Genomic DNA, 13,438 nt, shown 5'->3' with positions numbered 1-13,438 from the left:
GGTGATAGTAAGTTTGATTATTTGAATAAATTTGTGTCTGCTGGGTTTCTTCACTATAAAATTTTTATTTTTGCCTTTGTACTTAATAAGTATCTATGGGGAGATACTTTGAAACTATGTGAATATCTTGTATTTAATCAAACTTTCACTCAGTAGTTTTAGCTTTCATTGATTCTTGCCTAAATGTGATTTCTGTGATAGTTGCCAAATGGTGGTTTTCTAATTCCATCTGTATTTATTTGTTGGCACTCTGCCGTAAGCCAGAGCTTTTCCTTCTCCATATTTATTTGTTAATTAATTTTTACAGATCCATAAGTTTCTATTTTATTTAATGGGTAATAATCTGTTATTGTCATTTATTGTTATGCTCAGATTGCCTCAGATTAGACCATGGAAGGCTCCTGTGTCCTTTTGACAAGCCCCATCAATTTTTGAGCACTTTTGTACTTTCTGGCACAAAAAGATCTTCCTTACCCCAGCTCTTGAAATTAGCCAAGGGCCCTGATCCCTTTTTTTTTTGTTTTTTGTTTTGGTGAGGAAGATTGTCACTAAGCTAATATCTGTGCCAATCTTCCTCTGTTTTGTGTGTGGGACACTACCACAGCATGGCTTGAGGAGCAGTGTATAGATCTGCACCTGGGACCCAAACCTACAAACCCCAGGCTGCAGAAGCAGAGTGCATGAACTTAACCATTGTGCCACCAGGCCAGCCGCCAAAGATCTGTGCTTTTAGCCACTATGCTATCTTGCCACTTGTTAATTAGATAGTCTCCGCCATGGAATAGAGGAAGCTATGAAGCTGTGTGTGGTAACAGGGGGATTCAAGTAGGGGCAGAGAAGTCTCCTCTGAGAGGATAATGCTCCTTTAAAACTTTGTTCATTGTCAAAAATAACATTTTTAACAGAATTGTATTAAATAGTTGATGTTTATTGTAGCTTGTTATAGCCTAGGTGTGGCTTTAATGCTTTTCATTACTAACTCATTTTATCTGGACAATGTCCCTCTGAGGTGGGTACAGTAACTCCTTCTTCCCTATGTGGGAGGAGGCCGAGGCTCAGAGGTGACAGGAGCTTGCCCAAGATCACGCAGCTAGAAAGTCTCGGGTCACCTTTGGACCCAAGCCCACACACTACGTCTTGATGAAAGGAAAAGGCAGTGCCTGGGAGACAGGAGAGCTCTCATCGTCCCTCTGCCCAAAGACGCTTGCACTGACTGTGGGGACTGATTCCAAGTTGCAAAAGGACTGAGCAAAGAGAGCAAAACTCGTGGGTGGACACACACATGGTCCTAGGGTCACACAGTGAGGTTGTACACCTTTATTAGTATATTTATTTTGGGCCAAATAGATGCCCTCCCTCTGACTTCCTCCTGGATCTGCCTTTTGTGGGGTGTATCAGACAGTTGCTACTTACTTTAGCACATCTATGCCAATCTTGCTCTATTTTTGTGTGTGGGATGCTGTCTCAGCATGGCTTGATGAACTCTGTGGAGGTCCGCACCCAGGATCTGAATCTGTGAACCCTGGGCCACTGAATTGGAGCACATGAACTTAACCACTACCCACTGGGCCAGCCCCCCGATTCCTTTTTAATGGAGAAGGCTATTTAAAAACCAAGACCTAGGCACTAGGTATGCTAGTTGATATTGCAGTGTTATTGCTTTTAGCCCTTTCAGTGATAGATGCTAGGAAGTATTTATATATACACTTACATCTAATCTCTATATATTAAAAACCATGATTTCTTACTAATATTCCAGTTCTGACTCATTGCCACAGGATTCACTCCAGTCTTTACTCTTTCCATGGTTGCAGCCCCTTCTTTGATTGTGAAAATATTGGTTACCATTATCCTAAATATATTTACTTATTTATTAATTTCATTTGTAACTGGTCTACCAAAAAGGAACCAAATTAATAGTAAATGTTGTTGTGAAAAAAGGCGTTTGAGATTTTATATCCTCATTAAAAATAGTTACTTGAACAAAATATAGATTTTTCTCACAAAAGGTATGATGCTGGATAGAACTTCTTTTGTTTGTGTATGACTTTATTGACTTTCTTAGCACCATCATAAAAAGGATTATTTTTGCAAAATATTTTTGATTTTTTTCAACTTTTCCCTAGGACCTAAAATCCTTTGATATTTGAACCAATGTCTTTCTAAGCGTCTATCATGTTAGCTTTCTGCAGAATTTGCAATTTCATTTTGCAGTTGATTTTCATTATATTGTCATGTGGTCTTCAAAGAGATTTTGATATTATAGTTAAGCCTTAAAGGATATTTGAATGGGAACTTTTTTAAAAAATTTGTGATCAGTTGGTTGGTGAACATTTTTTCTCTTATACTGACTCTTAATTTCATATATAACTGTGAGGAATCAGACACTGAATACTCAGATCCATTATATCCTTTTTTCCCAGAGAAAAGTATATTAAGAATTCAGGAGGCCATCCTTTGTCCTTTAAGGCTCTTTATGAAGATTTGGGTGAGAGATAAGTACGTGTCTTAATTTTGGCTCTGTGTAGAGTTGTTTCTCAGTCCAGATTATTGGGCAATGTCAGAGCCAAGTCTGCTAAAGAGGGAAAACATGGTAGGTGTATCCCTACCTTTTTAAAAAACACAAGTGAAGATAATTCTCTCCTAAATAATTTGAATTTAGTTTTCAGGATAAAGAAGGATTTTTGAGGCAACCTACACACTGGGACTATTCTTTTGAATTCTTGCCTTGGACAAAAGTGAATAAATTTGCTCAACTTTATCCTGGAATCAGGCTGTAAAAAATCCTGGTCGTTTGAAAATGGACCCTCCCATGTGTACCCCTCCAAATCATCTTAAAGCATGTTTGAAACGACTTAGGTGGTACCAGGACCGTCTCTAGGAGACTGAGTCGCCAAAGTCTTCTCCTGACAATAGAGCATTGCTAGCTTCTTTTCTAAGATGGGGCACTCATGGGAAAAGGCAACAATCGGATGATACATTTTGAGCAGTGGTTCTTAATTAGTATGGATTCTAAAGTGTTCTGTGTGTGTGTGTGTATGTGTTTGTGTGTGTGTGTGTCTAGGTGAGGGTGTGGCGTAAGACCTAAAGTTAAGGGTCAGTATTATGTGCTGCCTCGACATCCGGTAAAATCAAGAGGGCCTTGAATGTCCTAATTGCAAATTCCCCTCCCCACTCTGCTCCTGAGGATAAGATCCCCTAGCTAAACAATCCTTATTAAATGGATCAGGTGCAGTTTCTGCTTATTCCTGAGTAGCAGGTTTCAGTTCCATGCCAGCCTCAGAATTATTTAAACAAGCCAGTCACCTCCTCCCGCAGGAGCCAGGGTGCATTCTACTCTCTTGATGCTATGGAGCCTGCCCCCCACAGCCCCTGGTGGTTCAGTTCATTCCAGAGGGCAACCTGCTTGTGGCCTTGCATAATGTGGTGTCCTTGTTGCCTGGGCTGTGAGTATATGTGACTGCTGTTGATCGTACCTATGTAGTGTCAGGTGTCGTGTGTTTGGCCATCCCCATAACCCTAAAGCAGGAATCTTGTCCTCACAACTGAGTGAATAGGAGACAATTAAAATAGGAGGAGCTTTATTGAGTTTCTCCAAAAGTCCTGTAACTCCTGCCATCCCTCCCCCAAGGCTAAAAAACTACTGCTGTATAAACTTTGTGAGATGTATTCCCTAAGCTGTCCTTTGGGGGAAATTTCTTCATTCTCTAGCATGTAACTTGGTCCAAGACTTCCTCAGTTACCTGGAGTGGGTGCAGATGGAATATTCCTGATTGAGCAGAGCTTTCATCTGGGAATCTGCTTTATGCTTTTGGGGTGGCCAGTGTAGACTAATTGAAATAATAATGGTGTTCAGCTTCTACTTTTTGGGGAATGAACTGTGCTCATATCTTGCCTCTTATTTGAATCCTCACTTAAAAATAAATGTGGAGAAGTGGTGATTTAAGATAAAATAGGCAAATAGGATAAGCACATTGGTAAGAAAGAAAAACAATAACTCTTTAAAATTTCAGTTAGTATGCTTTTGGCTTAAGTATTGGTAAAAATACTGGCTTATACAATTGAATTTTACTGGCGTGTGTAACTGGAAATTCCTGGCTTCGGGATTGACTGGTCTCATGATTTAAAGGATGTCATTGTGAGCCCAGTTTCTTTCTCTGTTTCCCATTTGTCATCCACAGGATTGATTTCATTCTTAGACTGGCTCCCCTCATGTTAAATGATAGATCCCAGCAACTACTGGGGCCACATTCTTCTTTTTTCTCATCTGTCTTATGACACGCAGATGGTCCCTACTCATAATCATTAAATAAGATTTCTTAACTTCATGCTGAAATTGGGTCACTTTCCTGTGACCAGGGGGATTCCTAACCTTAGACCTAGAGGACCACGGTGAAGAAGAAGGCTTATTTGTTTCTTATTGGTTTCTGAGAATCATGAGCATACAAATAAGGTACATCTTCTTTCTTGAAAGTGGGAGCTATCTCACCCAAATTTCCTGGCTACTACACAATGGGAGAGGGGTGAAATGGATGTTTGTGAGACATCCTCACTATCCATAATTTAACTCTACTGAAAAATGATTAAGTGAAAAAATGGCTAAAATAAATATGAGTAGCTTAGCAACATTGTTAGTGTACAAAATTTAACTGAAGGCTAGGTTCCTGCCAACCAGCTTCTGGAGCAGAGGCTCCTTTAGCTCAAAATATTTTTACCCCAAGGATAAGACTTGGCCAAACTGAGTTCTTAATAGATGGCTGGGAGCTATTCTATGAAGATGTACGTAAATTTAGATTTTATAGATTAGGTCTGTGATTTATGTAGCATGGCTGCAGTAAATTTTATAATATGACTCTGTGAGATAATAAAAAATATCTATATTGTTCTTTGCCCCAAGTTCCTGGCACAGAGCTTCTAAAACCCTTGTAATTTCCTCAGTGATAAGGGTACTAGGAGCATGTTTTGTTTTAATATTTGGTTTTTGACTCCAGACCCTGACCCAGAGTTCCTAAATCCTTTGGAAGTTCCTGGATGATAGGGTGTTTTTTGTTCTAATGAGGTGACTCTTGGTGGGTTCCTGGAAGGGGGCTAGTGACCCGAAGGATCAAGCCATGATTAGAAGCTTGGAATTTTCAGCCTCATCCCCATTCTCCAGAGAGAGAAGAGGGGCTGGAAATGGAGCTAATGATTGAATATGCCCATGTGATGAAGCCTCCATAAAAATCCCCCAAGTACGGGGGTTGGGAGAACTTCCAGGTTGGTGAACATGTGGAGATGCTGGGAGAGTGATAGCACCCAGAGAGGGCATGGAAGCCATGCACCCCTTCACATGTACCTTGTCCCATGCATCTCTTCCATCTGAATGTTCATCTGTCTCTTTATCATATCCTTCTATAATAAACTGGTAAACAGGAAGTAAACTGTCTTCCTGAGTTCGGTAAGTTGCTGTAGCAAGTTAATTGAACTCCAGGAGGGTTGTGGGAACCTCTGATTTATAGTCGACTGATCAGAAGCACAGGTGACAGCTTGGACTTGCCTTTGGCATTTGAAGTTGGAGGGGCAGTCTTGTGGGACTGAGTCCTTAACCTGTGGGATCTGATGCTATCTTCAGGTAGATAGTGTTAGAATTGAGTTAAATCGTAGGACACCCAGCTGGTGTAGGAGAATTGCTTGGTGTGGGGAGAACCCAAACATCTGGTATCACAAGTGTTGTGAATGTGACAGTAGCGTGAAAGTAGAGGAGAAACATAGGTGGAGTACTGAATTTTTCGTATTCAGACTCCTTCAGTTCTGTAAGGGTTTTCAAGATTCCTGAAACATAGATTTTGATTGTCTTGAGTGCTTAATATCACAGGATATCATCACCAAAGCACAGTGATGAAGTATGAGCTATAAATGCTATGACTGAGAATGATTCTTAGGATTTGGATTCACCCTAGTTTTCACCCTTACCTTTTTATGTGGCAGATTTTTTTTTTTTAAGTTTTCCTTACATGTTGCCTTATTTTATATTGAACATAATCTTATGTGCCTGCTCAGATTCTCTTGATACTGTCTGCCTCCTAGACTGCCCTGCTGCTGTCGGAGGCCAACCTGTTGCTTAACCTGAGCAGTAGGGCCCTATTCCTTGGTGGCCACTATCCAGCCAGGCTGACAGACCATACTCTGGGAGGGTCTGGCTCCTCCTGCCACTTCCAGTCTTGGATGAAACACTGCACCACAGGGCTTGTGGGGAGCACCCTGTGCATCTGTGGAGGCTGGATGACACAGTCTGGAAGAGCAGTGGAGTTTACTGCTAGTGGGGTGAACTTTGACAAGTGGGAAACGGGGGACTGGAGGGAACCCGCCAGATAAGTTCCTCTTTTTCTTCCGTGGACTACTCTGAGGTATGGTTTCTTTTTGTCGTCTTCCAGGAGATATAAGGAGAGTACCAAGTGGATGCATTTGCTCAGTGACCTACTGTATCTTTTCATAGCTTACTGGAAAGTGTAATCAGCACTTTGCTGTACATAGTTCCTTGCGTCAGTTTACTTTTTTTTTTTGCCCCGATGCCCTGTGTATCCAACTCCCAAGTAAAGTACCAACATTCTGATCGTTGCTTCAGGCTCTGTTGGCCAGAGAACCTGGGCGAAGACAAAGATTCATAAGGTGTATAATCTTTATCCTGTTCTTTTTTTAGACTATCTCTTAAAATAGAGAAATAATTTCAGTAGTCACAGTGCTCTTTTTGCCTAAAAAATGTTTATGGAAAAAAATCACCCCTACTCCACACTTGTTCCTTACTATTCAATTTAATAGGTCTAATTATCTAAATTCTATTTTAGAAATTTAGCTTTGTTCAAACTTCTCATATTTTTAATGGCTAAAGAGTTAAATTATGTTAACTGCTATATTTATTTTTAAGGATAATTTTTGGTATAGTTATAATTTTTAAACATAAAAGTTGAAAGAATTTTACATTGAACACCCAAATATATACCCACCACCTAGATTCTGCCATTACAATTTTACTATATGTGCTTTATTATATATCTATTCATCTAGCAGTCTATCTTTCTTTTTCAAAATGAGTTTTAAAGTTGTAGACATCAGTACATTTTTTTCAAAATACTTGATGCATGCATTAAGATTAATGTACCTAATTATATTCTCCCCATAAAAATATTAAAAATACTACAGATAAAGCTAAACTCTTATAAATTGTACCTGTAGGAAATAGGTATTATTGATATGAGTGTTGTGCTTCAAATAAATGGTACCATATAGTATATATCCACCTACAACTTGATTTTTTCATAAAGCCACACATTAGTTAAAACAGTGAAAACAGATTTTATTCAGTAACTATTAATGGTAGGGAAAGAGCTGAGCTCTCTTCTGATTTGTGCAGAGGTGACTGGGCCTTTTAAAGGGATAATGATGGAGTTGGGAGGGACAGGGAGTAGAGGTTCAAGTAGTTAGGGAAATGAAAAATTACAGTACGTTGGTCTGCATTAGGGCAGCAGTGTCTGCTAGCTAGTAGTTACCAAAGTTAGGATCCTACCTTTCCCCTGAGACTGTGAGACAGAGGTCCTCTCCTTCTTGATTACATTTTAAAGGAATGACTTTCAGGTCCTTGAGAAAGACACTCCTGAGTGTAGGAGATACACAAACATCTCAAAGAGACAGAGAAAGGACTCACAATTGAAAGCCTTTTTAGTAAGTGCTCTAACAAAGGGAGGTCAGGGGCCTATGGTCAGGTGTTGGCTAGAAAAAAACAGTAAATTATTTTGACAGCCCTAAGCTTTTTGAGAATAGAACTCAAAAGGAGGCCACATTGTCCCAGGGATGGGGCCTTTAGGGTGCTGGAAGCCATGCTAGGGTTGGTCAGGTCTCTCAGTGCAGGGAATTGGATGGAGTTGTTCTGTGTTGAGAGTTCTTTGCAGTTCTCACTAGTATGTTTTGGAGATTTTTGTTTTCATTTTAGAATATGCAGATATTCTCATTCTTTTAATTGCTGCAGAGTATACCATGGTATGAATATGTCATGGTTTATTTAGGGTTTTTGTTGAAAACAATCCTGCAGTGCACATCCTTGTGTGTGTGGTCTTATGAACATATGCAAATATTTCTCAGTTGTCAGATCATATTGTGTTTACATTACGTTTTAATATAGTCTGCCAGATTGCCTTCCTAAATGACTCTGCCATCGTTAGTGTATGAGAGGATTTATTTCTCCACTTTCATTAACACATGCTATTAAACTTCTTGACTTTTGCCAATTGAATGGGTAAAAACTCCTATGATCTTTTAATTTCCGTCTCCCTGATTTCCTGTGAGTTGAGCTCTATTTATACTGGATGTTTATATTTTATTCTTTAAATTCTATTTGTGTTCTACATCCATTTTTGTATTGCATTTTCTTAGTTTGTAAGAATTATTTATAATTTAATTTTGATTGTATACGTAATACATGAATATATTTTTATAAACTTTCTAATAATATAGTTAAATTAAAAGTTCCTAACTGTTCCCCTTAATCTTAGTTTCCTTCCAGTAATAGCTACTGTCATTCATTTGGTGCCTAGCCTCCTAAACCAGAGCTGTCCAATAGAAATATAACATATATATATAATAACATATATAGATTTAAACATTTTCTAGTAGCCACATTTAAAAAGTAAAAAGAAGCAGGTGAAATTATTTTTTATACTACAGTTTACTTAATATGTGTATCATCTCAATATGTAATTAATATAAAAGTTATTAATTATTATTGTTCATACTAAGTCTTTGAAAGCTGGTATGTTTTACATTTACAGCACATCTCAATTTAGATGCTGAATGTTTATTGTAATTTCTTGGTCAGTATTTAGATTTCATAGTTGAAAAAATAGATTTGCGTACCCAAATCCTAACCATACTTAAAAGTTCTTCACTAGCTGAATTGAGTTTTAAAAAATTTCTGTTTATATTGGTATCTACATCAACAAAACGAATTCATTTTTTTTAGAAGAACTGATTTGACTTGGAAGAAAAAGCATATGAGTTTCAGAAATATGTCTGTCCAAGTTAAGTAAATTTACTAACTCTGTGTCACTTTGGCATTAACATTGAATTGAAAAGAGTATTGTATAAATTAAAAAGCAGCTTTAAATATATCAGTATCAACAGTATTTATCAAATTTTTCTTGTATTTTTTGTATGCAATTTATATTACGTTCTTTTTGTTTTTTCTTAAAGATTGGCACCTGAACTAACAACTGTTGCCAATCTTCCTTTTTTTTTTCCTGCGTTTTCTCCCCAGTCCCTCTGATACACAGTTGTATATTCCAGTTGTAGGTCCTTCTAGTTGTGGCATGTGGGACACCGCCTCAATGTGGCCTGTCAAGTGGTGCCGTGTCCGCACCCAGGAACCGAACTGGTGAAACCCTGGGCCACTGACCACTCGAGCACAGGGCCAGCCCCAACATTCTTAATTATAATTAAAATTCTCTGTCTATTGATTCATGTTAGACAAATGTATAATGTCACATTGATTTGTATTATTATGAAAATTTTTACATATAATTACATATAATTTAAACATATATTGCCTTACCTATCTAACCAGGTCACAAATATGCTTAGCTTTTCCTTGGAGCTTCAAATTTATCTGTTTCATGTATAGTGTGATATTGATGAGAAAACATAAATCACATTGCCCTTTTTTTAATCTTTGATTATTGAATGCTTGTTAAGCATTCCTTTTGATTAAAAAAAAAATCTTGAGCTAGCCCTGATGGCCTAGGGGTTAAAGTTTGGCGTGCTCTCTTTTGGGGCTCCTAGTTTGGTTCCTGGGCTTGGAGCCACACCATTCATCTGTAGAGGTCATGCTGTGGTGGTGGCTCACATAGAAGAACTGGAAGGACCTACAACTAGAATATGCAACTATGTACTGGGGCTTTGGGGAGGGGGAAAAAAAAGAGGGGAAAAAAAATCTTGAATTGGAGTTAACAATATAATACTTTAAAAAACTCTCCATGACTCAACCAATGAGCACTGGCAAAGAACAAAAACAAAAAATCATTAAATGAATTGTGTTCTATTTCTTTTATCAGTTCCATAAACTGGCAGTGATTCATGGCTTTTGCATACATATTCCAAGTTGTTTTAATAACTATATTCATGACACTTCATAGAGTCTGCTTCACAAAGTTGAGCACAATATTTTCATAATGTATGTGGAACAAAGTAATAAATGAAACATTCATTTCTTGTTTTAAAATTTCAGTAAATCCAGATTTTTTACCTAACCTAGCAGAGCACCATCTATTGTGGTAGAACTACTTTTTTCCTGTGTCTAGCTGAAATTCTTCTTTGGCAAATACAGAAGATTCAAAAATATCTATGCCATGAGTTCGTATATATATTTGGTCATGAATTGACAGCATTTTTTTTATAAATTTGGAAATTCTTTGAGATAAAATGTGATCTAAGTATTAATAGGGCAGTTTCTCTTAAACTGTACAACTTATTTACATCTAAAGAAAAGTACTTGTGGTTTTTAAAATATTGAATCAGTTGATGTTTGATATGTTAGGCCCTGTATTCTATAGGCAATTATTGGTTGCTTAGTTGAAGATCTTTCATTTTTAAAATATATCTTGTAGAATCTGTTTTCTATTATTTTCTAACAAAATTTCCGTAACTGAAATAATATACTTTTTTTTACTATCTCTTTATCTAAATATGATTTTCTTTTTTTGTGCAAGAAACCAAGCCATTTTATAGCTGGCCGAAGTTACCAGTTCAGACCTGTTACATATTATTTAAAAATATTTCTGGATATTTAATTCTGATTTGGGGTGACTAAACTTCATCAATTCTTGTTTGTTGAGAGGAAACTTCTTGTTATATTTACTATGTGTTTGTGGACAATGTCTCTTAATATTATCTAGTTTATTATCTTAAAAATTTTTTTATGCAGTAAACAGCTTATTGCTATTGTTCTGCTGTAGCAAATTGCATTTGGTGTTCATCGTGAAATTTTCAATATGCCTTATTCAAGTCTCTTTTTTTTTCTTTACTGTTCCAATAAGAGTAATACTAACTTCTGCATCTCCACTTGATTCTGCATAAGTATACTTTTTTATATTAAAAAATTTGTCCATTCTTATTGTTTTAGCTAGAAAAATAATTTAATTGTAACAATGAAAACAGTAATAAGTATTTCAGATTAATAATCAATTGCAGTTTACACAGGATAACACTGTGGTTTGTGTGTCTGCATAGAATATTCAAACAAATCATTAAATGTTACATAGGTACATAGAAAAAAAATCATTCAAATGGAATCAGTTTGTTAGGATCGACTGCACTGGGATGTGATTCTGTGTAAGGTCAAAGAAAACTAGCACTGGACAATTTGAACAGGCAGGAAGACTTTACTCAGGACTAGGGGAGAGAGGTTGAATTCAGCTCCCAGTACAACAGAGATTTATGGCCAAGGGGCAGGGTAAGGGAGTCAGTGGGTGAAAAATTACTGAAAGGAACTCGGTTAGGTATCAAGGGTAGGGGATTCTCCACAGACTAGTCAAGCAGGATTCTTGCCATATTTGGGCCTGGTAGGCCTCCAAGGCCAAGACCTGGTTGAGAAGAGGGCTTGGAGGAACTTCACTAAAGTTTGGTCAAGGAGAGAGTTCTTGTCAGTAATGTTAGAAACAATAGTATCATATGTGATGAAAGGATTAAGTAAAATGTAACCCTACCAAAACACTAAAGTTGTGTTTAATGGAAAAATATGCTGCTTCAGTTTAAAAATCTTAAATTTAAATTAAAATTCAATGAAATTTAAAATTCAGTTCCTCAGTCCCATTAACCATATTTAAAATGCTCGATAACCACATGTGGCTCATGGCTACTGTATTGTACAGTGGAATTCTAGACGTTTTTGGAGTGGCTTTTGCTACATATGTGTGTACCTACATTCTGTATCTACACATATTTTTTCCTACAGAAATATTTAGCTTTGGGTGTTTTTGGTAAGCATAATGGAATTATATTGTATGTATTTTTGTTTTATTTGCTCTTATTACTTACCATATATTTTGGAGCTTGTTCCATGTCAGTACATAGAAATCTGCCTCTCATTTTAATATTGCCCAGGGTGGACCATAATGTGGATGTACTCTAGTGATTTTAACTTGTTGCTGATTGATGTGCTCTTAGATTGCTTCCAATACTATGCAACTACAAAGGATGTTCTGTTGCTCCTTGTGTGTATTTGAGTATTTTTCTAAGGTACATTCTGAGAAGTAAAGTTACTGAAATTTTAGGTTTTACACATTTAAAATATTAATAGATACTCTCAGCTCACCATCCAGAATGCCATTTTACTCTCCCATCAACAGAACAGAAGAGGACTCTTTGACCTGCACCCTCATCTACTCCTGACATTTTCAATCTGTAAGAACTTTGCCAATCTTAATGGATGAAAATTATTTTTAGTGTACATTTCCTTGATAGTGAGATTGAATGGTTTTTCATATTTTTATTAGTATTTCATTTCTTAACACAATACCTCTATTTCTTCCCCAAATAACAAAATATTATCTAAAAACAGTATATACACTATGTTCTTGCTTTCCTTTGAGTACCTGTGGTCAGGTTGTTGGAGTGGGTCACTATTCAGTTTGCATCTCTGTGGACAAGAATTGTTTGCATTACTATTTTCTACAGTTAACTGAACAATAAAACTGCTCAAAGACAATGAAAGGCTAGGACTACTAAAGAATCAGATTACCCAGGAGGGTATGCCAGACAACATCGAGCATGCCCTAGAACACCCACCATCTTTCACATTTTTTCCTGACAGGTAACACATTTAAATCTTCTACCACATTATCTGGCTCATAGTGAGAACTATAAATTTAATTTGCTTCTCTTCTCTTGAAAGAATGAAAAATAAAGTAATTGAAAATTCATGGCATTTCTGTGGAACTACAGTTCCCTGGATAGAGGCTGTATCTAGATTCACTTTTGTTTTCCTTGGGCCTAGCATGGTGCTTGGGAGCATTTTTAAAGGGTGTACAGTAATTGCCTGATTGAATGGAACTGTGTTCAAGTATGTTCTAATTCATCCTCCTATCTGGAGAAACTTGTATGTTAGGAGAAAATACGCTTATTTTGCTTACATTGTTATTTATCATGTTTTTAGATAGGGATTAGAAAATATATTCTGAGCATGCAAATTGGTGGCCTTGCAAATGGCTAGACTACTGTTTCCTTGCATAGTCCAAGTTGTGTGAATATAGGTAAATAAAAATTTTTCTCTGTGATAGCAAATGCGGTTTTGTTGTGTGCAGTGTTAAGGCGTGATTATGCTGTTCTCACTGTGAATGGTGTTTTTTTACACAGGATAAAGCAGACTAGCATATTCACATATGTTACAGCTAGAATAATCCATTGCTTTAAAAAC

At 37.0% G+C, this 13,438-nt stretch overlaps 1 protein-coding gene across 2 annotated transcripts in view; it reads left to right on the top strand.

The window, feature by feature from the left end:
- RAD54B (RAD54 homolog B) overlaps window positions 1-13,438 on the top strand; it is a 127,303-nt gene that overhangs the window by 23,847 nt on the left and 90,018 nt on the right. The gene's annotated exons all lie outside the window — the stretch shown is intronic.

This window comes from Equus przewalskii, chromosome 8, assembly GCF_037783145.1.
Source record: "Equus przewalskii isolate Varuska chromosome 8, EquPr2, whole genome shotgun sequence".
Lineage (NCBI taxonomy): Eukaryota > Metazoa > Chordata > Mammalia > Perissodactyla > Equidae > Equus > Equus przewalskii.
Note: the sequence above shows the minus strand (reverse complement) of the source record. Positions and strands in the feature narration are given on the sequence as shown.